At 29.8% G+C, this 26,117-nt stretch overlaps 1 pseudogene; it reads right to left on the reverse strand.

Moving 5' to 3' along the window:
- Window positions 1-233: 233 nt before the first annotated feature.
- The window catches only part of LOC132951359 (uncharacterized), an 87,602-nt pseudogene continuing 61,718 nt past the window's right edge, over window positions 234-26,117 (reverse strand).

Here is a 26,117-nt window from a genome sequence, read left to right on the forward strand (position 1 = left end):
TTCACATTATAATTAATTATTAAGTATTTGGATTCAATCCAATTTAAGTTCAGGTTTTAAGATTATTTTTTTTACTGATCAACAACCATTTTAATTTCTATATCCACAATCAATTCGTATACAGTAAAACTATGGTAAGACACAACTTCTGTAAGATTAGAACACAATAAAAAGAATAATTTCTATAGTCGCGATTCAAATAAATGTGAGCCCTCTATCAAGTCAGAAACTCTGTTAAAGATGGAAAAATTGGACGGGCCTAAGCGATTCTGTCTTAGCGAGGTTTTACTGTACTACTAATTATTACTCAATAATTTAAAATCCAAATCAATCAAATTTCAAAGTGTAACTATAAAATGCCATACAAATCTTCTTATTTATTTAAACATTTTTATTTTAAAGTTTTTTTTTTTTCATGTTAAAACATTACACTTTAATGTTATTTACAATTTTTCTTTAGTTTTTTTAGTAATACGATTAGTGGCTTGAGCCATCCACTTGCTTATTGTAAGTGCTATTTCCATATCAGGAACTTTTTCAAACTTTGAACAGTTTCGAACAGCTTCTAATAACATAAATAGTTAAACATAGATATAAATAAATATTACAATCAGAAAGTAAAAAATTATCAACTCTCACCAAATATTATTTTACACGAGTGCAAAGAAGAAAATTTGTTTTTGCCTTTAAATCCAATATAGGAGTAATTGCGTAACCAATCATCGACAAATAGTTTTTGCATCACGCGTCTTATGGTTTCAGGAATAGTTTTTCCGACTGAAAGTGATAATTCTGAAACCTAAAAGATAAGCAAATAACATACAATTTTGAAATTAAGTAATAGGTTAAATTGATATCTAAATGTTGATACTTACAACTTTATCTCTATAAGCAGAAGATTCGAGTAACATTTCAAAATTGTTTATAGTTTCTTCGTTAGATATAGGAAGGTTTTCATTATTTAATACAGATACAGCAGTTAAATTAGAGTTTTTTGTCACACCCAGTTCTGAGCATCTATTGTTAACATTTTCGAGCATTTTCTTAATTGATTCTGATACATATACCAAATGTTTAATATCATATTTTAAATTGGTAAATGATGTTCTAACTTCTAACATAATCATTGAGTCCTTGAAAAAATTAAAATTAAGTACCTACATCAATAAATGCAGTCAACTATATAACACATTGAATTATAATTAAATCATTACAATATTAAAATTCAAATTAATAACCTTATTTATTATAGTTTTAAAAAAAAAAAATACGGTATTACAGCATTATAACATAATAGATAAATAACTCACTATTAAAATCATCCACCTTTACTACATCTGCAGGTTCAATAAGACTTTGCTTAAAACTTACAGTACCCAATCATACAATTTTACTGTTATTACCTTCAGAGAAAAATGAACTTAAAGTTAATGGCTAAGTTTTTAATTAACATTATAGAATATAATATAAATTCATACATTTTGTCTTACACAATGGGAATAGTAGTAATAGCAATAATATTATTATAAGCAATGTCCAATAATTCAATTTCAAAATCTATGTATAGTTTTTTTTTTAAGAAGAGAACATAGAAAACTATAGTAGATAGTTTTAAAACAAATGTATGTATTATTAATATTATTAAGTTGTATTTTTTTAATTATTAAATATATTTAAATTTAAAAATCATAGAAATTCTACTTAAATAATAATTACAAGTATGGTAAATAGTATCATCATACCAGCATTTTTCTCCAGCACATCATCATCATCACTTTGAGCAAATAGTTTGCGTTTAACTTGAACTTTTGAATCTGGAGTATCTTTTTTTTTAATGGAATTTAATGAATCATCTGCAATAGTAACTGCTGCTCCATCTAGTACTTTCCACTTTCCAACAGGACTATTGATTACTTCTAAACAATCTAAAACTTGGTGATTGATTTACACAACACCAACCATATTTCTTAAATAAGGCTTAAATAATGATGTATTATGTATTATTATTCAACTTTATACTTAATAAATATCAAATACATAGTCAAGGTTTGAATAACTCAAAATAATTTATTATTTTGTAATAATTAAGAACTGTATTAGTGAAAATATGAGAGTACAGGCATGTGAAGATCAAAATAATATATTATTAGATTATAACTTTAAACAGCAATTTAAATTTATTAACTTTTACTACCTAAGCCATATTTGTGGCATTATAATTATCTTTTTGAAAATGGTGCATTTAAGGAAATTAATATTATATAAAAAAGTAAATATCAGACATAGGTAGTATTTACCAATATCGTAATTTTCCAAATGTTTGTAATTTAGTGGAGAGGCACATAATTGTTTTCCACACAGCAGTTCATTACAACTTACACAATTTATATAAGTATAAATTCATTTTAATTTTAGGTAAATATATTACTTAAGTAAGATTAACACTTGTGAATATAACCTTTTTTTTTAAAATGACTGTCATTGGGATTTAACGGAGGCACTTACAACATATTTTGATCTCTATCATAAATATCTGTATTTTCACTGGAATCTATATTATGAGCCTTAGCATAAATCATAATTATAATATTTTTAGAAGAACTTTATTCAGTATAAATACTATATTTATTTAATGAATACTTAACTATCATAATTATTTGTTTACTTATTAGAAATAATTAAAAATTAAATTTATAACATTAATTAACAATGTTGACGCCATAAGAAATTAATTTACTTAGAACCATAGGTAGGTACCTAAAGTTATTTTATTGATGAAATAAATGTACTGTTATTTAATTTATCATTGAAATATCATTTTTATTTACATACCTACCTATATCTAAATAGAAAATCATATTTTATTACTTACTTATAAATTAATAGAAAAATTATTATTTTTTTATGTATGTACTGAGAGTTCTGCAATATTTGTGCCATTTTAATTATAGGTATTGAATTTATAAATTAGGTGTACAAAGTATTAGGTTTATAATACATAGTAACATTTTAATAAACTAATAAAATATAATGATGTGGTATCTAATAAAATAGCAAAATAGGGTACTTACCGATGTGATGTATGTTGTGTACTATATTAAACTGTTATAGGTAAATACTTTTTACCGTCGCTGTAGTAAATAATAGGTATAACAATAAAATTGAAAACTAAGGGAAACTTCAAAATAGTAAGTATCAATAGTTGAACGCTGTATGAGAAAAATAATAAACATGACGTGTTCACTGCTCACTGTGTGTCTGTATAGTGGGTGCAGGAATGGCCATTCATAACGTTTTATGTTGCGGGCTGCGGGGTTGACGGTCGGCGATCGCTGTCTACGACGGCGGTGCGTCGTCGGCTTATCTTGGGTAATTCCGAAATTCGAACATTTTTAGTGTAATAATAATAATTGAATGATATCGCGGTTGTGTAGTGTGTTGTGTGTAAACCTACTTCGCATTCCTGTCCGATATCCCATCTATTAAATTTTGAATTAAATATTTATTGTCGCGGAAAATCTTTTAACTAAGTAACGTAGAAGCATATACGTTTACTACTGCCTACCAAAGGCGCAATGTATAATAATAATAAATTATACGCCAGTCCGAACAATCCAAACGCTGTCTTACTCGTAGTCGAGTTCTAGTTGATAACTGACTTGTGAATAAATGTAATTTTTGTTAGGTATAAAAAATAAAACTAATAAATCCTTGAAGACAACACTTAAAAATACAAACTCTGTGTAATAAAAATTAATATTAGGTATTTATTGGTAGGTTTATATAATATCTGTAGACTGTAACGCATAGGTCATTAGAATATTGTAGAACATTTTACTGCATAAGATGCGTGTTATTTCAGAAATGGTATTCGTCAGTGAACATTTTCAAACTGGGAATAATATATCATAAGCAGATTGAAATGTGTGAACGTTTCAGTGTTTCGAAGACTAAGTTTCGTAGCAGATTTTGATTCCGTCGCGGGGTATGTATTTTCTTATTTCTCAGTAGGTTTTTTTTATTATAGTTAATTGATCAGGGGATGTATTGCCCGAAAATTTTCAATATTTGTATTGTAACTATACTGGTATAACACTATTCGGGCTATCAATAAAGTCGTGTTAAAAATTAGAAAATTGGTGAGGTATGATATTTTTTTAAGCAATTCGAGTAGGGAATTCGCTCAATGATATTTAAATATTTTCATCGATAATCAAGTACGATGACTTGTAGGTAACTAGAGACTGAGTGAATAGGAATTAGGAAGTGTGTGATATGGCGAAGATAAAGAAATGGGTCAACAGGATTTCAGAATGTTTGGTGTATGAAAGGGAAAGATGAAAAAGAAATGTAAGGTTAGGGTAGGTAAGTGGAGTGAGAGTAGCAGATATGAGAATAATAAGTAAGGTGTTAAGGTACAAAAGAGGATAGAATAAGAAATTAATTAATTAAGGGTAGTGTAGGGTAGTGTACATATTGTAGTGAAAACAAGAGAGAATAGGTTTAGGTGGTTCGGTCACTGTATGATAAGAGATAGTGAGAGTGGCTATAGAAGTTAATTTAGGGGAGAAATGATGGACGAGAAGACTGAAGAAGAGATGGATAGACAGAATACCGATCATATGGAGGTGTGGAATGAGAGTGGCTGAACCTGTATATAGCTGTGAGAGACGGGGGAAGAAAAAGTGTAAAGGTAGAATAGTTATGTTAACAATGCCGAATACGTAGGAAAAGATCTTGAATTGCAAAGGCCCTATTGACTCTTTGGCTTCAACTAACCATAGGTTTACCTAACTAACCTTCTTATGACTCATTAGGACATTTTGAATAAAAAGATCCTGAGTCGCAGGTTGCCGAACTTAAGTGTTTGATTATCAAGTTGATCCTTTGATTGTTGACACCTTAATCCATGCTATGGATGAAGCCCATAGATAATAAAGATATGGATAGTCCACGCCTATGTTAAATACATTTGAGGCCGCGTTGCCGGACGGGAAGGCAATTGAGCTTCTTTATATTGATAGTCGATAGTCGATACTCGATATAAGTATACTTTATTTGGCCTCAATTTATTGTTCCCCTCGAAGACCGCTGATAAGACCATTATGTCCTATGCATATCTTTATTATCTATGATGGAGCCATACCCAGCTCACTCGTGTAAATTTGTTGCCGGTTGGGATGTCAGCGCACTATTTGTTTTTCATCTTTGACCCACGCATACCATACCAAATGTACGATTAAGAAAACACTAAAATGATTGGGTCAGAGAGAGAAATAAATGGTGCGCTAAAAATCTGACATCCTCTTAGTGTTATCAAGTTGAAGAAGCAGTTGATTGTTGACAATTTGACATTTAACATTAACTGTGGTAGGTATTATGATTGGAAGTAAAAGTAATTAGCAGGGCTGTGAATTTAATGCAATGAGAAAGTGTTAAATATTTACCTGCATGTATGCACTAAAAACAGACAAATATATGCGCTGAAATATTCAAAAATATGCACTTAAAATTCAAAAAAATACTGAATGAAAACGTTTTTATTAACATTTTTTTAAATTAATAAATTATAATTCAAATTGGTTTACAAAAAAAATTCTTTATTTACACACTTGGTAGGTAGGTATGTAGGTAGGTAACGGATGAACCGAAAATATAAAAACATTTTAAGAAAATAAGCATAAATACGAAGAAATCATGAAAACATGCAATTATATTAACTAACCAAAAAAAAAAACGCATATTGGTAACGGTGTTGTAATAATAGGGATCTCCCAAACAAAATACGTACTAATAGTTCAAACAAATCATAAAAGCCAACTGTAATAAATATTAATTTATGAAAAAGTATATTAAAAAGCATTATTATTATAAATGAAACAAAACTATGAACTATGGACCGTGACATAATATAGGTATTTCTATATTTTTAGCTCCATAATTTCTGTTAAAATATTAGGAAAATGTATTAAGTACCATAAAAGTGCTAAATTTGAGCTATTACTTAAAATATTATATTCATAACAAATTATCATAGAAGGTTAGGTACTGTTATTCCACATACTTATTGTACTTTTAGTTTAATTTAACTACAACATTCTAGTAGATCAAGTCATACTTGAAATCTATGTATAATATACGTATATTGATATAAAAAATTAACTTTAAAGTTCAATATAATACATTATAACAGGTGTTCAAATAAACATTTCATACCAAAAATTTTGTTAATTCACACAGTCTCTCTTCAATTTTAAATTTTTCTTCAAATTATCTACAAAATATAAATGTTTAGTAAATTGGAAGACTTGATAAAGTATTTAATCATTTATCTAAAATAGATGTGCCGGGTCGCCACATTACTATATCGAGGGGCCATGGTGCAAGTGTCGTCCATAAATATCATAACGTATATTATTATATTAGAAATACAAACTTAATATTTCACTAACAGTAAATATTATAAAAAAATATTACGAAATGTACTATACTCATATTATATTATGATTGTATTAGTTACAAACTCTTGAATTAAGAGTTATGTTTGAGGATTTAATTAATTTCCTAAAAGGAAATGCCTCAAGGTTGCCTAAGTAAGTTGAGGGACCTGTAATGAAACGCAATTGGTTGGTAATAAATTGTTTTTATTTATTGAAATATCATGTTTTGAACCAATAAGCTCCTCATCTTAGTTTTGTATAATTCAAATGTTTTGTATAACAATATTTTATAAATTATTTTAATTATACTCATCAGAGTGTACAATAAAAATATTTAATGGGGTTAAAAAAAAAAAAAAAACTTACGGCGATTAGGTTGGCTCGGCGTTCTCGACTCGCTCAATTGAGTATAACGATCGGACGGCGGCGGCGATGGCTCGGCGTTCTCGACTCACTCAGTGGAGTATAGAGTATAACGATCGGCTGGCGGCGGCGATGGCTCGGCGTTCTCGACTCGGCTGACGGATTGACTACTGAGGTGCCTGGTATTGGTCGTCTCACAGAGTGTACGTAGAGCAACGAGCAACAACAGCACACTTTTACACAGCGCACGGTCGTTCGGAGCGGAAAGGGAAAGCCGGGACAGACTATTGAGCATCCGTGTATAACGATGTTTTACTATCGTCCGGCTCACTAATATACCGCACTCAGCGGGGAAATTGTTGTTATGGGCGTGTTTCTGGCTGGTACTTATCATAGTCATGACTTTCACGGGATGCATAAAACTCATTAGAGTGTACAATAAAAATATTTAATGGGGTTACATAAAGTGGTGGGAATGCGAACATATAACTCACAGTTTTGTTCGGTAGCTGGTGAAGTATGCTCTGCTCTCGATGGCGGCGTACTTTCAATAACAACGGCTCGTACAGTGGCACGGTAACACTTTATAATGACTTAGCGGCGTGGACGTTGAATGGGATGTAGATGAGGACGGCGGTTAGGTTGGCTCGGTGTTCTCGACTCACTCAGTGGATTATAGAGTATAACGATCGGACGGCGGCGGCGATGGCTCGGCATATTCGACTCGGCTGACGGATTGACCACTGAAGTGCCTGGTATTGGTCGTCTCACAGAGTGTATGTAGAGCAACGAGCGACAACAGCACACTTTTACACAGCGCTCGGTCGTTCGGAGCGGAAAGGGAAAGCCGGGACAGACTATTGAGCATCCGTGTATAACGATATTTTTAATATCGTCCGGCTTACTCAGTCTGAGGGAATGCTGTTATCTGTTTGGGAATTGGCGTCCGTGTATAACGATGTTCTACTATCGTCCGGCTCACTAATATACCGCACTCAGCGGGGAAACTGTTGTTTTGGCCGTGTTTCTGGTTGGTACTTATCATAGTCATGACTTTCACGGGATGCATAAAACATGTAATAGGTTTTTGAAGATTGCCATGTTTTCTTTTTAGCTTAAAACCCATTGAAATCTATTATCGATAGTTCGGAACATGCTGATTTCAATGATGTCTTCAAAAGGGTTTTAAGTTGAGGGGTTCGGTACGAACATGAGTTTATTAACTCGGGCGGCGTGCCGTCGCAAAGCAAGTTTGCTTCTTCACGCGCTCTAGGTTGCGTCGTGAACGGATGTTGCTGCGTTCAGCGGGCGTAATGTGTTATTGATGCGCAAGAGCGCGTCGCGGTACTCGGTACGCGAGAATAAATGGTTAGTGCGAGAGTGCGCCACGTGAGCGGGGCGTCCGGTTTTGTCTCGTTACAGAACGTAGTTAAAGTGCCGTCCACCAATAAAGTAGATAGAGACTCGTTGATCGCTTTAATGTGCTTCAAATTGTTTACAAGAGTGAGCTGGGTATGGCTCCATCATAGATAATAAAGATATAACATAATGGATAGGACATAATAGTCTTATCAGCGGTCTGATCTTCGAGGGGAACAATTGAGGCCAACTCGAGTATCGACTATCAATATGAAGGAGCCTCAATTTCCTTCCCCTCCGGGAACGCGGCCTCAAATGTATTTAACATAGGCGTGGCCTATCCATATCTTTATTATCTATGGGCTCCGTCCATAGCGTGGATTAAGGTGTCAACGACCAAAGGATCAACTTGATAATCAAACACTTAAGTTCGGCAACCTGCAACTCAGGATTTTTTTATTCAAAGTGTCCTAATAAGTCATAAGAAGGTTAGTTAGGTTAACCTATGGTTAGTTGAAGCTATGGTAATGATAGACGACTAACATCACCGGTCGTGAGCTTTGCGATGATCTTTTCCTACTAACTATCAAGGTATTCGATATTGTAAACATAACAACGACCGAAAATATTTAAATATTATTAATTTGGTTAAGTTGGGTTAGGTTAGGATAGGGCAGGAAATTAGATGTTAACTAATTATCATAGTTTTTAACACGGTCTTAAAGACTGTCAGCAAGAGTTGTACCAGTATAGTTATTAAAAACTTAAATACAGCCAACATGAAATAATGATTTTTTTACCACAACAAATTATAAAATGTATTTTAAAATATAACAAAATATTATTTTATTAGGGTTTTATAAGGTTTTCAATACTTATGAGTTTTTGTAAATAGAAAATGTATAAAATCAATAGTTTTAATTTAATATATGGTTTTGTGTTTTAATATCCTATTGTCAAAGAATTCTCAGGGTTTCCTTTCCACATTTGTTTACATTGTACTAAATCTAACTTTTTTCCGCACATATTTACAAAGACTAAAACAGATATCTGACTATGTTTTTATTTGCATTTAGACTTTATAGTTTGTAATTTAATATTGACTGTAGACCCGTCAAACACAATATTATTTTAAATTAAACATTTTATGTCCTTTATAAATTACAATCACATAGTAGAGTCCGTGCAGGACCTTTTATCATTTAATTTCTTTGCATCCTTTATAATTTACATTCATTTTTATACATTTTCTAATCCATATGTTACCGTGATACACCTCTGATCATAATAAATTAATAACTGTTCGCATTATTATAATGTAAAGAACACCTAGTTTTTGGATTGTAGTTAATGTGTATTGCAGTATTTAGCTTCCAGAATATTCTTTTGCTTAGTATTATTTCACCCAGATTTCTCAAACAATTTTGTTTTTACTTCATTGAACTCTAGTAGATTTTTTTGTATAAATATTTTTCAAGATTAACCGGCTATACCTGGGAGTACGCTGAGTACCTGTGTACATAATATATAATTTGAAAAGAGACTGCCTAGGTTCTCTCACGTTCCCCATTAAATTTATTTTTTTATATATTTAACTTCTTTTGATTCTTTTATACATATCTTTTTTTAAAACATTAACAACCTGGTGCCATATGATTGTTTTAAAATTTTTTATCTACTTCTTAAAATGCGTTTGCCTGCGGTAGCCCACGTTCCCCTATCAATTTTTTTTCATAAATTTAATTCAATTGATTTTTAATATGAATATTTTCAAATTTGTGAGTCTTCAGAAAATTTTTTTCTGTTATTTAATTCCTATCTAGATCTTTCTATAAAGATTTTTTAAACACTGACAAGCCGGCGCCAACACCCTCCTTCATGTTATTTTTTTTTTGTAATGTTACTCTAGTTGAATATTTTGTATCGACTTGAAAATTGATAACTTGGTGCCCTATGAATAATCATTCTTTAATGAACTTAATATATTAAATGGTTTTTTTTGTTTAAGATACTGGGCATTTTAGTTTGTACTTTGTAATGTTTATTCCTACAGTTAAATTTTTTCAAAATTTTTTTTTGGTTTCCTAAAATGCATTTGCCTGCGGGCGCCAACACCCTCCTTCAATTTTTTTTTATGATTTTACCTCTAGCCAAATTTTTTAAACATTGACAATCGGGTACCCTTGAATTATTCTTATCTTTAATGAACTAAATATTTTAAATGGTTTTTTTTGTTTAAGATTCTGGGCATTTTAGTTTGAACATTGAAATGTATTTTTCTTCCGTAAAATTTTTTCCAAATTTTTTTTTGGTTTGCTAAAATGCATTTGCCTGCGGGCGCCAACACCCTCCTTCAATTTTTTTTTTATGATTTTACCTCTAGCCAAATTTTTTAAACATTGACAATCGGGTACCCTTGAATTATTCTTATCTTTAATGAACTAAATATTTTAAATGGTTTTTTTTGTTTAAGATTCTGGGCATTTTAGTTTGAACATTGAAATGTATTTTTCTTCCGTAAAATTTTTTCCAAATTTTTTTTTGGTTTGCTAAAATGCATTTGCCTGCGGGCGCCAACACCCTCCTTCAATTTTTTTTTTTTGTAATGTAACTCTAGTTGAATATTTTGTATTGACTTGAAAATTGATAATCGGGTACCCTTGAATAATCCTTATCTTTAATGAACTAAATATTTTGAATAGTTTTTTCTGTATAAGATTCTGGGCATTTTAGTTTGTACTTTGTAATGTGTATTCCTACAGTTAAATTTTTTCAAAATTTTTTTTTGGTTTCCTAAAATGCATTTGCCTGCGGGCGCCAACACCCTCCTTCAATTTTTTTTTTATGATTTTACCTCTAGCCAAATTTTTTAAACATTGACAATCGGGTACCCTTGAATTATCCTTATCTTTAATGAACTAAATATTTTAAATGGTTTTTTTTTGTTTAAGATTCTGGGCATTTTAGTTTGAACATTGAAATGTATTTTTCTTCTGTAAAATTTTTTCCAAAATTTTTTTTGGTTTCCTAAAATGCATTTGCCTGCGGGCGCCAACACCCTCTTTCAATTTTTTTTTATGATTTTACCTCTAGTCAATTTTTTAAACATTGACAATCGGGTACCCTTGAATTATCCTTATCTTTAATGAACTAAGTATTTTAAATGGTTTTTTTTGTTTAAGATTCTGGGCATTTTAGTTTGAACATTGAAATGTATTTTTCTTCTGTAAAATTTTTTCCAAATTTTTTTTTGGTTTCCTAAAATGCATTTGCCTGCGGGCGCCAACACCCTCCTTCAATTTTTTTTTATGATTTTACCTCTAGCCAAATTTTTTAAACATTGACAATCGGGTACCCTTGAATTATCCTTATCTTTAATGAACTAAATATTTTAAATGGTTTTTTTTGTTTAAGATTCTGGGCATTTTAGTTTGAACATTGAAATGTATTTTTCTTCCGTAAAACTTTTTCCAAATTTTTTTTTGGTTTGCTAAAATGCATTTGCCTGCGGGCGCCAACACCCTCCTTCAATTTTTTTTTTATGATTTTACCTCTAGTCAAATTTTTTAAACATTGACAATCGGGTACCCTTGAATTATCCTTATCTTTAATGAACTAAGTATTTTAAATGGTTTTTTTTGTTTAAGATACTGGGCATTTTAGTTTGAACATTGAAATGTATTTTTCTTCCGTAAAATTTTTTCCAAATTTTTTTTTGGTTTGCTAAAATGCATTTGCCTGCGGGCGCCAACACCCTCCTTCAATTTTTTTTTTTTGTAATGTAACTCTAGTTGAATATTTTGTATTGACTTGAAAATTGATAATCGGGTACCCTTGAATAATCCTTATCTTTAATGAACTAAATATTTTGAATAGTTTTTTCTGTATAAGATTCTGGGCATTTTAGTTTGTACTTTGTAATGTGTATTCCTACAGTTAAATTTTTTCAAAATTTTTTTTTGGTTTCCTAAAATGCATTTGCCTGCGGGCGCCAACACCCTCCTTCAATTTTTTTTTTATGATTTTACCTCTAGCCAAATTTTTTAAACATTGACAATCGGGTACCCTTGAATTATCCTTATCTTTAATGAACTAAATATTTTAAATGGTTTTTTTTGTTTAAGATTCTGGGCATTTTAGTTTGAACATTGAAATGTATTTTTCTTCTGTAAAATTTTTTCCAAAATTTTTTTTGGTTTCCTAAAATGCATTTGCCTGCGGGCGCCAACACCCTCTTTCAATTTTTTTTTATGATTTTACCTCTAGTCAATTTTTTAAACATTGACAATCGGGTACCCTTGAATTATCCTTATCTTTAATGAACTAAGTATTTTAAATGGTTTTTTTTGTTTAAGATTCTGGGCATTTTAGTTTGAACATTGAAATGTATTTTTCTTCTGTAAAATTTTTTCCAAATTTTTTTTTGGTTTCCTAAAATGCATTTGCCTGCGGGCGCCAACACCCTCCTTCAATTTTTTTTTATGATTTTACCTCTAGCCAAATTTTTTAAACATTGACAATCGGGTACCCTTGAATTATCCTTATCTTTAATGAACTAAATATTTTAAATGGTTTTTTTTTGTTTAAGATTCTGGGCATTTTAGTTTGAACATTGAAATGTATTTTTCTTCCGTAAAACTTTTTCCAAATTTTTTTTTGGTTTGCTAAAATGCATTTGCCTGCGGGCGCCAACACCCTCCTTCAATTTTTTTTTTATGATTTTACCTCTAGTCAAATTTTTTAAACATTGACAATCGGGTACCCTTGAATTATCCTTATCTTTAATGAACTAAGTATTTTAAATGGTTTTTTTTGTTTAAGATACTGGGCATTTTAGTTTGAACATTGAAATGTATTTTTCTTCTGTAAAATTTTTTCCAAATTTTTTTTTGGTTTCCTAAAATGCATTTGCCTGCGGGCGCCAACACCCTCCTTCAATTTTTTTTTATGATTTTACCTCTAGCCAAATTTTTTAAACATTGACAATCGGGTACCCTTGAATTATCCTTATCTTTAATGAACTAAATATTTTAAATGGTTTTTTTTGTTTAAGATTCTGGGCATTTTAGTTTGAACATTGAAATGTATTTTTCTTCTGTAAAATTTTTTCCAAATTTTTTTTTGGTTTCCTAAAATGCATTTGCCTGCGGGCGCCAACACCCTCCTTCAATTTTTTTTTATGATTTTACCTCTAGCCAAATTTTTTAAACATTGACAATCGGGTACCCTTGAATTATTCTTATCTTTAGTGAACTAAATATTTTAAATGGTTTTTTTTGTTTAAGATTCTGGGCATTTTAGTTTGAACATTGAAATGTATTTTTCTTCCGTAAAATTTTTTCCAAATTTTTTTTTGGTTTGCTAAAATGCATTTGCCTGCGGGCGCCAACACCCTCCTTCAATTTTTTTTTTATGATTTTACCTCTAGCCAAATCTTTTAAACATTGACAATCGGGTACCCTTGAATTATTCTTATCTTTAATGAACTAAATATTTTAAATGGTTTTTTTTGTTTAAGATTCTGGGCATTTTAGTTTGAACATTGAAATGTATTTTTCTTCTGTAAAATTTTTTCCAAAATTTTTTTTGGTTTCCTAAAATGCATTTGCCTGCGGGCGCCAACACCCTCTTTCAATTTTTTTTTTATGATTTTACCTCTAGTCAAATTTTTTAAACATTGACAATCGGGTACCCTTGAATTATCCTTATCTTTAATGAACTAAATATTTTAAATGTTTTTTTTTTGTTTAAGATTCTGGGCATTTTAGTTTGAACATTGAAATGTATTTTTCTTCTGTAAAATTTTTTCCAAAATTTTTTTTGGTTTCCTAAAATGCATTTGCCTGCGGGCGCCAACACCCTCTTTCAATTTTTTTTTTATGATTTTACCTCTAGTCAATTTTTTAAACATTGACAATCGGGTACCCTTGAATTATCCTTATCTTTAATGAACTAAGTATTTTAAATGGTTTTTTTTGTTTAAGATTCTGGGCATTTTAGTTTGAACATTGAAATGTATTTTTCTTCTGTAAAATTTTTTCCAAATTTTTTTTTGGTTTCCTAAAATGCATTTGCCTGCGGGCGCCAACACCCTCCTTCAATTTTTTTTTATGATTTTACCTCTAGCCAAATTTTTTAAACATTGACAATCGGGTACCCTTGAATTATTCTTATCTTTAATGAACTAAATATTTTAAATGGTTTTTTTTGTTTAAGATTCTGGGCATTTTAGTTTGAACATTGAAATGTATTTTTCTTCCGTAAAATTTTTTCCAAATTTTTTTTTGGTTTGCTAAAATGCATTTGCCTGCGGGCGCCAACACCCTCCTTCAATTTTTTTTTTATGATTTTACCTCTAGCCAAATTTTTTAAACATTGACAATCGGGTACCCTTGAATTATTCTTATCTTTAATGAACTAAATATTTTAAATGGTTTTTTTTGTTTAAGATTCTGGGCATTTTAGTTTGAACATTGAAATGTATTTTTCTTCCGTAAAATTTTTTCCAAATTTTTTTTTGGTTTGCTAAAATGCATTTGCCTGCGGGCGCCAACACCCTCCTTCAATTTTTTTTTTTTGTAATGTAACTCTAGTTGAATATTTTGTATTGACTTGAAAATTGATAATCGGGTACCCTTGAATAATCCTTATCTTTAATGAACTAAATATTTTGAATAGTTTTTTCTGTATAAGATTCTGGGCATTTTAGTTTGTACTTTGTAATGTGTATTCCTACAGTTAAATTTTTTCAAAATTTTTTTTTGGTTTCCTAAAATGCATTTGCCTGCGGGCGCCAACACCCTCCTTCAATTTTTTTTTTATGATTTTACCTCTAGCCAAATTTTTTAAACATTGACAATCGGGTACCCTTGAATTATCCTTATCTTTAATGAACTAAATATTTTAAATGGTTTTTTTTGTTTAAGATTCTGGGCATTTTAGTTTGAACATTGAAATGTATTTTTCTTCTGTAAAATTTTTTCCAAAATTTTTTTTGGTTTCCTAAAATGCATTTGCCTGCGGGCGCCAACACCCTCTTTCAATTTTTTTTTATGATTTTACCTCTAGTCAATTTTTTAAACATTGACAATCGGGTACCCTTGAATTATCCTTATCTTTAATGAACTAAGTATTTTAAATGGTTTTTTTTGTTTAAGATTCTGGGCATTTTAGTTTGAACATTGAAATGTATTTTTCTTCTGTAAAATTTTTTCCAAATTTTTTTTTGGTTTCCTAAAATGCATTTGCCTGCGGGCGCCAACACCCTCCTTCAATTTTTTTTTATGATTTTACCTCTAGCCAAATTTTTTAAACATTGACAATCGGGTACCCTTGAATTATCCTTATCTTTAATGAACTAAATATTTTAAATGGTTTTTTTTGTTTAAGATTCTGGGCATTTTAGTTTGAACATTGAAATGTATTTTTCTTCCGTAAAACTTTTTCCAAATTTTTTTTTGGTTTGCTAAAATGCATTTGCCTGCGGGCGCCAACACCCTCCTTCAATTTTTTTTTTATGATTTTACCTCTAGTCAAATTTTTTAAACATTGACAATCGGGTACCCTTGAATTATCCTTATCTTTAATGAACTAAGTATTTTAAATGGTTTTTTTTTGTTTAAGATTCTGGGCATTTTAGTTTGAACATTGAAATGTATTTTTCTTCTGTAAAATTTTTTCCAAATTTTTTTTTGGTTTCCTAAAATGCATTTGCCTGCGGGCGCCAACACCCTCCTTCAATTTTTTTTTATGATTTTACCTCTAGCCAAATTTTTTAAACATTGACAATCGGGTACCCTTGAATTATCCTTATCTTTAATGAACTAAATATTTTAAATGGTTTTTTTTTGTTTAAGATTCTGGGCATTTTAGTTTGAACATTGAAATGTATTTTTCTTCTGTAAAATTTTTTCCAAATTTTTTTTTGGTTTCCTAAAATGCATTTGCCTGCGGGCGCCAACACCCTCCTTCAATTTTTTTTTATGATTTTACCTCTAGCCAAATTTTTTAAACATTGACAATCGGGTACCCTTGAATTATCCTTATCTTTAATGAACTAAGTATTTTAAATGGTTTTTTTTGTTTAAGATTCTGGGCATTTTAGTTTGAACATTGAAATGTATTTTTCTTCTGTAAAATTTTTTCCAAATTTTTTTTTGGTTTCCTAAAATGCATTTGCCTGCGGGCGCCAACACCCTCCTTCAATTTTTTTTTATGATTTTACCTCTAGCCAAATTTTTTAAACATTGACAATCGGGTACCCTTGAATTATCCTTATCTTTAATGAACTAAATATTTTAAATGGTTTTTTTTGTTTAAGATTCTGGGCATTTTAGTTTGAACATTGAAATGTATTTTTCTTCCGTAAAACTTTTTCCAAATTTTTTTTTGGTTTGCTAAAATGCATTTGCCTGCGGGCGCCAACACCCTCCTTCAATTTTTTTTTTATGATTTTACCTCTAGTCAAATTTTTTAAACATTGACAATCGGGTACCCTTGAATTATCCTTATCTTTAATGAACTAAGTATTTTAAATGGTTTTTTTTGTTTAAGATACTGGGCATTTTAGTTTGAACATTGAAATGTATTTTTCTTCTGTAAAATTTTTTCCAAATTTTTTTTTGGTTTCCTAAAATGCATTTGCCTGCGGGCGCCAACACCCTCCTTCAATTTTTTTTTATGATTTTACCTCTAGCCAAATTTTTTAAACATTGACAATCGGGTACCCTTGAATTATCCTTATCTTTAATGAACTAAATATTTTAAATGGTTTTTTTTGTTTAAGATTCTGGGCATTTTAGTTTGAACATTGAAATGTATTTTTCTTCTGTAAAATTTTTTCCAAATTTTTTTTTGGTTTCCTAAAATGCATTTGCCTGCGGGCGCCAACACCCTCCTTCAATTTTTTTTTATGATTTTACCTCTAGCCAAATTTTTTAAACATTGACAATCGGGTACCCTTGAATTATTCTTATCTTTAATGAACTAAATATTTTAAATGGTTTTTTTTGTTTAAGATTCTGGGCATTTTAGTTTGAACATTGAAATGTATTTTTCTTCCGTAAAATTTTTTCCAAATTTTTTTTTGGTTTGCTAAAATGCATTTGCCTGCGGGCGCCAACACCCTCCTTCAATTTTTTTTTTATGATTTTACCTCTAGCCAAATTTTTTAAACATTGACAATCGGGTACCCTTGAATTATTCTTATCTTTAATGAACTAAATATTTTAAATGGTTTTTTTTTGTTTAAGATTCTGGGCATTTTAGTTTGAACATTGAAATGTATTTTTCTTCTGTAAAATTTTTTCCAAAATTTTTTTTGGTTTCCTAAAATGCATTTGCCTGCGGGCGCCAACACCCTCTTTCAATTTTTTTTTTATGATTTTACCTCTAGTCAATTTTTTAAACATTGACAATCGGGTACCCTTGAATTATCCTTATCTTTAATGAACTAAGTATTTTAAATGGTTTTTTTTGTTTAAGATTCTGGGCATTTTAGTTTGAACATTGAAATGTATTTTTCTTCTGTAAAATTTTTTCCAAATTTTTTTTTGGTTTCCTAAAATGCATTTGCCTGCGGGCGCCAACACCCTCCTTCAATTTTTTTTTATGATTTTACCTCTAGCCAAATTTTTTAAACATTGACAATCGGGTACCCTTGAATTATTCTTATCTTTAATGAACTAAATATTTTAGATGGTTTTTTTTGTTTAAGATTCTGGGCATTTTAGTTTGAACATTGAAATGTATTTTTCTTCCGTAAAATTTTTTCCAAATTTTTTTTTGGTTTGCTAAAATGCATTTGCCTGCGGGCGCCAACACCCTCCTTCAATTTTTTTTTTTTGTAATGTAACTCTAGTTGAATATTTTGTATTGACTTGAAAATTGATAATCGGGTACCCTTGAATAATCCTTATCTTTAATGAACTAAATATTTTGAATAGTTTTTTCTGTATAAGATTCTGGGCATTTTAGTTTGTACTTTGTAATGTGTATTCCTACAGTTAAATTTTTTCAAAATTTTTTTTTGGTTTCCTAAAATGCATTTGCCTGCGGGCGCCAACACCCTCCTTCAATTTTTTTTTTATGATTTTACCTCTAGCCAAATTTTTTAAACATTGACAATCGGGTACCCTTGAATTATCCTTATCTTTAATGAACTAAATATTTTAAATGGTTTTTTTTGTTTAAGATTCTGGGCATTTTAGTTTGAACATTGAAATGTATTTTTCTTCTGTAAAATTTTTTCCAAAATTTTTTTTGGTTTCCTAAAATGCATTTGCCTGCGGGCGCCAACACCCTCTTTCAATTTTTTTTTATGATTTTACCTCTAGTCAATTTTTTAAACATTGACAATCGGGTACCCTTGAATTATCCTTATCTTTAATGAACTAAGTATTTTAAATGGTTTTTTTTGTTTAAGATTCTGGGCATTTTAGTTTGAACATTGAAATGTATTTTTCTTCTGTAAAATTTTTTCCAAATTTTTTTTTGGTTTCCTAAAATGCATTTGCCTGCGGGCGCCAACACCCTCCTTCAATTTTTTTTTATGATTTTACCTCTAGCCAAATTTTTTAAACATTGACAATCGGGTACCCTTGAATTATCCTTATCTTTAATGAACTAAATATTTTAAATGGTTTTTTTTGTTTAAGATTCTGGGCATTTTAGTTTGAACATTGAAATGTATTTTTCTTCCGTAAAACTTTTTCCAAATTTTTTTTTGGTTTGCTAAAATGCATTTGCCTGCGGGCGCCAACACCCTCCTTCAATTTTTTTTTTATGATTTTACCTCTAGTCAAATTTTTTAAACATTGACAATCGGGTACCCTTGAATTATCCTTATCTTTAATGAACTAAGTATTTTAAATGGTTTTTTTTGTTTAAGATACTGGGCATTTTAGTTTGAACATTGAAATGTATTTTTCTTCCGTAAAATTTTTTCCAAATTTTTTTTTGGTTTGCTAAAATGCATTTGCCTGCGGGCGCCAACACCCTCCTTCAATTTTTTTTTTTTGTAATGTAACTCTAGTTGAATATTTTGTATTGACTTGAAAATTGATAATCGGGTACCCTTGAATAATCCTTATCTTTAATGAACTAAATATTTTGAATAGTTTTTTCTGTATAAGATTCTGGGCATTTTAGTTTGTACTTTGTAATGTGTATTCCTACAGTTAAATTTTTTCAAAATTTTTTTTTGGTTTCCTAAAATGCATTTGCCTGCGGGCGCCAACACCCTCCTTCAATTTTTTTTTTATGATTTTACCTCTAGCCAAATTTTTTAAACATTGACAATCGGGTACCCTTGAATTATCCTTATCTTTAATGAACTAAATATTTTAAATGGTTTTTTTTTGTTTAAGATTCTGGGCATTTTAGTTTGAACATTGAAATGTATTTTTCTTCTGTAAAATTTTTTCCAAAATTTTTTTTGGTTTCCTAAAATGCATTTGCCTGCGGGCGCCAACACCCTCTTTCAATTTTTTTTTATGATTTTACCTCTAGTCAATTTTTTAAACATTGACAATCGGGTACCCTTGAATTATCCTTATCTTTAATGAACTAAGTATTTTAAATGGTTTTTTTTGTTTAAGATTCTGGGCATTTTAGTTTGAACATTGAAATGTATTTTTCTTCTGTAAAATTTTTTCCAAATTTTTTTTTGGTTTCCTAAAATGCATTTGCCTGCGGGCGCCAACACCCTCCTTCAATTTTTTTTTATGATTTTACCTCTAGCCAAATTTTTTAAACATTGACAATCGGGTACCCTTGAATTATCCTTATCTTTAATGAACTAAATATTTTAAATGGTTTTTTTTGTTTAAGATTCTGGGCATTTTAGTTTGAACATTGAAATGTATTTTTCTTCCGTAAAACTTTTTCCAAATTTTTTTTTGGTTTGCTAAAATGCATTTGCCTGCGGGCGCCAACACCCTCCTTCAATTTTTTTTTTATGATTTTACCTCTAGTCAAATTTTTTAAACATTGACAATCGGGTACCCTTGAATTATCCTTATCTTTAATGAACTAAGTATTTTAAATGGTTTTTTTTGTTTAAGATACTGGGCATTTTAGTTTGAACATTGAAATGTATTTTTCTTCTGTAAAATTTTTTCCAAATTTTTTTTTGGTTTCCTAAAATGCATTTGCCTGCGGGCGCCAACACCCTCCTTCAATTTTTTTTTATGATTTTACCTCTAGCCAAATTTTTTAAACATTGACAATCGGGTACCCTTGAATTATCCTTATCTTTAATGAACTAAATATTTTAAATGGTTTTTTTTGTTTAAGATTCTGGGCATTTTAGTTTGAACATTGAAATGTATTTTTCTTCTGTAAAATTTTTTCCAAATTTTTTTTTGGTTTCCTAAAATGCATTTGCCTGCGGGCGCCAACACCCTCCTTCAATTTTTTTTTATGATTTTACCTCTAGCCAAATTTTTTAAACATTGACAATCGGGTACCCTTGAATTATCCTTATCTTTAATGAACTAAGTATTTTAAATGGTTTTTTTTGTTTAAGATTCTGGGCATTTTAGTTTGAACATTGAAATGTATTTTTCTTCTGTAAAATTTTTTCCAAATTTTTTTTTGGTTTCCTAAAATGCATTTGCCTGCGGGCGCCAACACCCTCCTTCAATTTTTTTTTATGATTTTACCTCTAGCCAAATTTTTTAAACATTGACAATCGGGTACCCTTGAATTATCCTTATCTTTAATGAACTAAATATTTTAAATGGTTTTTTTTGTTTAAGATTCTGGGCATTTTAGTTTGAACATTGAAATGTATTTTTCTTCCGTAAAACTTTTTCCAAATTTTTTTTTGGTTTGCTAAAATGCATTTGCCTGCGGGCGCCAACACCCTCCTTCAATTTTTTTTTTATGATTTTACCTCTAGTCAAATTTTTTAAACATTGACAATCGGGTACCCTTGAATTATCCTTATCTTTAATGAACTAAGTATTTTAAATGGTTTTTTTTGTTTAAGATACTGGGCATTTTAGTTTGAACATTGAAATGTATTTTTCTTCTGTAAAATTTTTTCCAAATTTTTTTTTGGTTTCCTAAAATGCATTTGCCTGCGGGCGCCAACACCCTCCTTCAATTTTTTTTTATGATTTTACCTCTAGCCAAATTTTTTAAACATTGACAATCGGGTACCCTTGAATTATCCTTATCTTTAATGAACTAAATATTTTAAATGGTTTTTGTTTAAGATTCTGGGCATTTTAGTTTGAACATTGAAATGTATTTTTCTTCTGTAAAATTTTTTCCAAATTTTTTTTTGGTTTCCTAAAATGCATTTGCCTGCGGGCGCCAACACCCTCCTTCAATTTTTTTTTATGATTTTACCTCTAGCCAAATTTTTTAAACATTGACAATCGGGTACCCTTGAATTATTCTTATCTTTAATGAACTAAATATTTTAAATGGTTTTTTTTGTTTAAGATTCTGGGCATTTTAGTTTGAACATTGAAATGTATTTTTCTTCCGTAAAATTTTTTCCAAATTTTTTTTTGGTTTGCTAAAATGCATTTGCCTGCGGGCGCCAACACCCTCCTTCAATTTTTTTTTTATGATTTTACCTCTAGCCAAATTTTTTAAACATTGACAATCGGGTACCCTTGAATTATTCTTATCTTTAATGAACTAAATATTTTAAATGGTTTTTTTTGTTTAAGATTCTGGGCATTTTAGTTTGAACATTGAAATGTATTTTTCTTCTGTAAAATTTTTTCCAAAATTTTTTTTGGTTTCCTAAAATGCATTTGCCTGCGGGCGCCAACACCCTCTTTCAATTTTTTTTTTATGATTTTACCTCTAGTCAAATTTTTTAAACATTGACAATCGGGTACCCTTGAATTATCCTTATCTTTAATGAAATAAATATTTTAAATGGTTTTTTTTGTTTAAGATTCTGGGCATTTTAGTTTGAACATTGAAATGTATTTTTCTTCTGTAAAATTTTTTCCAAAATTTTTTTTGGTTTCCTAAAATGCATTTGCCTGCGGGCGCCAACACCCTCTTTCAATTTTTTTTTTATGATTTTACCTCTAGTCAATTTTTTAAACATTGACAATCGGGTACCCTTGAATTATCCTTATCTTTAATGAACTAAGTATTTTAAATGGTTTTTTTTGTTTAAGATTCTGGGCATTTTAGTTTGAACATTGAAATGTATTTTTCTTCTGTAAAATTTTTTCCAAATTTTTTTTTGGTTTCCTAAAATGCATTTGCCTGCGGGCGCCAACACCCTCCTTCAATTTTTTTTTATGATTTTACCTCTAGCCAAATTTTTTAAACATTGACAATCGGGTACCCTTGAATTATTCTTATCTTTAATGAACTAAATATTTTAAATGGTTTTTTTTGTTTAAGATTCTGGGCATTTTAGTTTGAACATTGAAATGTATTTTTCTTCCGTAAAATTTTTTCCAAATTTTTTTTTGGTTTGCTAAAATGCATTTGCCTGCGGGCGCCAACACCCTCCTTCAATTTTTTTTTTATGATTTTACCTCTAGCCAAATTTTTTAAACATTGACAATCGGGTACCCTTGAATTATTCTTATCTTTAATGAACTAAATATTTTAAATGGTTTTTTTTGTTTAAGATTCTGGGCATTTTAGTTTGAACATTGAAATGTATTTTTCTTCCGTAAAATTTTTTCCAAATTTTTTTTTGGTTTGCTAAAATGCATTTGCCTGCGGGCGCCAACACCCTCCTTCAATTTTTTTTTTTTGTAATGTAACTCTAGTTGAATATTTTGTATTGACTTGAAAATTGATAATCGGGTACCCTTGAATAATCCTTATCTTTAATGAACTAAATATTTTGAATAGTTTTTTCTGTATAAGATTCTGGGCATTTTAGTTTGTACTTTGTAATGTGTATTCCTACAGTTAAATTTTTTCAAAATTTTTTTTTGGTTTCCTAAAATGCATTTGCCTGCGGGCGCCAACACCCTCCTTCAATTTTTTTTTTATGATTTTACCTCTAGCCAAATTTTTTAAACATTGACAATCGGGTACCCTTGAATTATCCTTATCTTTAATGAACTAAATATTTTAAATGGTTTTTTTTGTTTAAGATTCTGGGCATTTTAGTTTGAACATTGAAATGTATTTTTCTTCTGTAAAATTTTTTCCAAAATTTTTTTTGGTTTCCTAAAATGCATTTGCCTGCGGGCGCCAACACCCTCTTTCAATTTTTTTTTATGATTTTACCTCTAGTCAATTTTTTAAACATTGACAATCGGGTACCCTTGAATTATCCTTATCTTTAATGAACTAAGTATTTTAAATGGTTTTTTTTGTTTAAGATTCTGGGCATTTTAGTTTGAACATTGAAATGTATTTTTCTTCTGTAAAATTTTTTCCAAATTTTTTTTTGGTTTCCTAAAATGCATTTGCCTGCGGGCGCCAACACCCTCCTTCAATTTTTTTTTATGATTTTACCTCTAGCCAAATTTTTTAAACATTGACAATCGGGTACCCTTGAATTATCCTTATCTTTAATGAACTAAATATTTTAAATGGTTTTTTTTGTTTAAGATTCTGGGCATTTTAGTTTGAACATTGAAATGTATTTTTCTTCCGTAAAACTTTTTCCAAATTTTTTTTTGGTTTGCTAAAATGCATTTGCCTGCGGGCGCCAACACCCTCCTTCAATTTTTTTTTTTTGTAATGTAACTCTAGTTGAATATTTTGTATTGACTTGAAAATTGATAATCGGGTACCCTTGAATAATCCTTATCTTTAATGAACTAAATATTTTGAATAGTTTTTTCTGTATAAGATTCTGGGCATTTTAGTTTGTACTTTGTAATGTGTATTCCTACAGTTAAATTTTTTCAAAATTTTTTTTTGGTTTCCTAAAATGCATTTGCCTGCGGGCGCCAACACCCTCCTTCAATTTTTTTTTTATGATTTTACCTCTAGCCAAATTTTTTAAACATTGACAATCGGGTACCCTTGAATTATCCTTATCTTTAATGAACTAAATATTTTAAATGGTTTTTTTTGTTTAAGATTCTGGGCATTTTAGTTTGAACATTGAAATGTATTTTTCTTCTGTAAAATTTTTTCCAAAATTTTTTTTGGTTTCCTAAAATGCATTTGCCTGCGGGCGCCAACACCCTCTTTCAATTTTTTTTTATGATTTTACCTCTAGTCAATTTTTTAAACATTGACAATCGGGTACCCTTGAATTATCCTTATCTTTAATGAACTAAGTATTTTAAATGGTTTTTTTTGTTTAAGATTCTGGGCATTTTAGTTTGAACATTGAAATGTATTTTTCTTCTGTAAAATTTTTTCCAAATTTTTTTTTGGTTTCCTAAAATGCATTTGCCTGCGGGCGCCAACACCCTCCTTCAATTTTTTTTTATGATTTTACCTCTAGCCAAATTTTTTAAACATTGACAATCGGGTACCCTTGAATTATCCTTATCTTTAATGAACTAAATATTTTAAATGGTTTTTTTTGTTTAAGATTCTGGGCATTTTAGTTTGAACATTGAAATGTATTTTTCTTCCGTAAAACTTTTTCCAAATTTTTTTTTGGTTTGCTAAAATGCATTTGCCTGCGGGCGCCAACACCCTCCTTCAATTTTTTTTTTATGATTTTACCTCTAGTCAAATTTTTTAAACATTGACAATCGGGTACCCTTGAATTATCCTTATCTTTAATGAACTAAGTATTTTAAATGGTTTTTTTTGTTTAAGATACTGGGCATTTTAGTTTGAACATTGAAATGTATTTTTCTTCTGTAAAATTTTTTCCAAATTTTTTTTTGGTTTCCTAAAATGCATTTGCCTGCGGGCGCCAACACCCTCCTTCAATTTTTTTTTATGATTTTACCTCTAGCCAAATTTTTTAAACATTGACAATCGGGTACCCTTGAATTATCCTTATCTTTAATGAACTAAATATTTTAAATGGTTTTTTTTGTTTAAGATTCTGGGCATTTTAGTTTGAACATTGAAATGTATTTTTCTTCTGTAAAATTTTTTCCAAATTTTTTTTTGGTTTCCTAAAATGCATTTGCCTGCGGGCGCCAACACCCTCCTTCAATTTTTTTTTATGATTTTACCTCTAGCCAAATTTTTTAAACATTGACAATCGGGTACCCTTGAATTATTCTTATCTTTAGTGAACTAAATATTTTAAATGGTTTTTTTTGTTTAAGATTCTGGGCATTTTAGTTTGAACATTGAAATGTATTTTTCTTCCGTAAAATTTTTTCCAAATTTTTTTTTGGTTTGCTAAAATGCATTTGCCTGCGGGCGCCAACACCCTCCTTCAATTTTTTTTTTATGATTTTACCTCTAGCCAAATCTTTTAAACATTGACAATCGGGTACCCTTGAATTATTCTTATCTTTAATGAACTAAATATTTTAAATGGTTTTTTTTTGTTTAAGATTCTGGGCATTTTAGTTTGAACATTGAAATGTATTTTTCTTCTGTAAAATTTTTTCCAAAATTTTTTTTGGTTTCCTAAAATGCATTTGCCTGCGGGCGCCAACACCCTCTTTCAATTTTTTTTTTATGATTTTACCTCTAGTCAAATTTTTTAAACATTGACAATCGGGTACCCTTGAATTATCCTTATCTTTAATGAACTAAATATTTTAAATGTTTTTTTTTGTTTAAGATTCTGGGCATTTTAGTTTGAACATTGAAATGTATTTTTCTTCTGTAAAATTTTTTCCAAAATTTTTTTTGGTTTCCTAAAATGCATTTGCCTGCGGGCGCCAACACCCTCTTTCAATTTTTTTTTTATGATTTTACCTCTAGTCAATTTTTTAAACATTGACAATCGGGTACCCTTGAATTATCCTTATCTTTAATGAACTAAGTATTTTAAATGGTTTTTTTTGTTTAAGATTCTGGGCATTTTAGTTTGAACATTGAAATGTATTTTTCTTCTGTAAAATTTTTTCCAAATTT

Source organism: Metopolophium dirhodum, chromosome 8, assembly GCF_019925205.1.
Source record: "Metopolophium dirhodum isolate CAU chromosome 8, ASM1992520v1, whole genome shotgun sequence".
Taxonomy (NCBI): Eukaryota; Metazoa; Arthropoda; class Insecta; order Hemiptera; family Aphididae; genus Metopolophium; species Metopolophium dirhodum.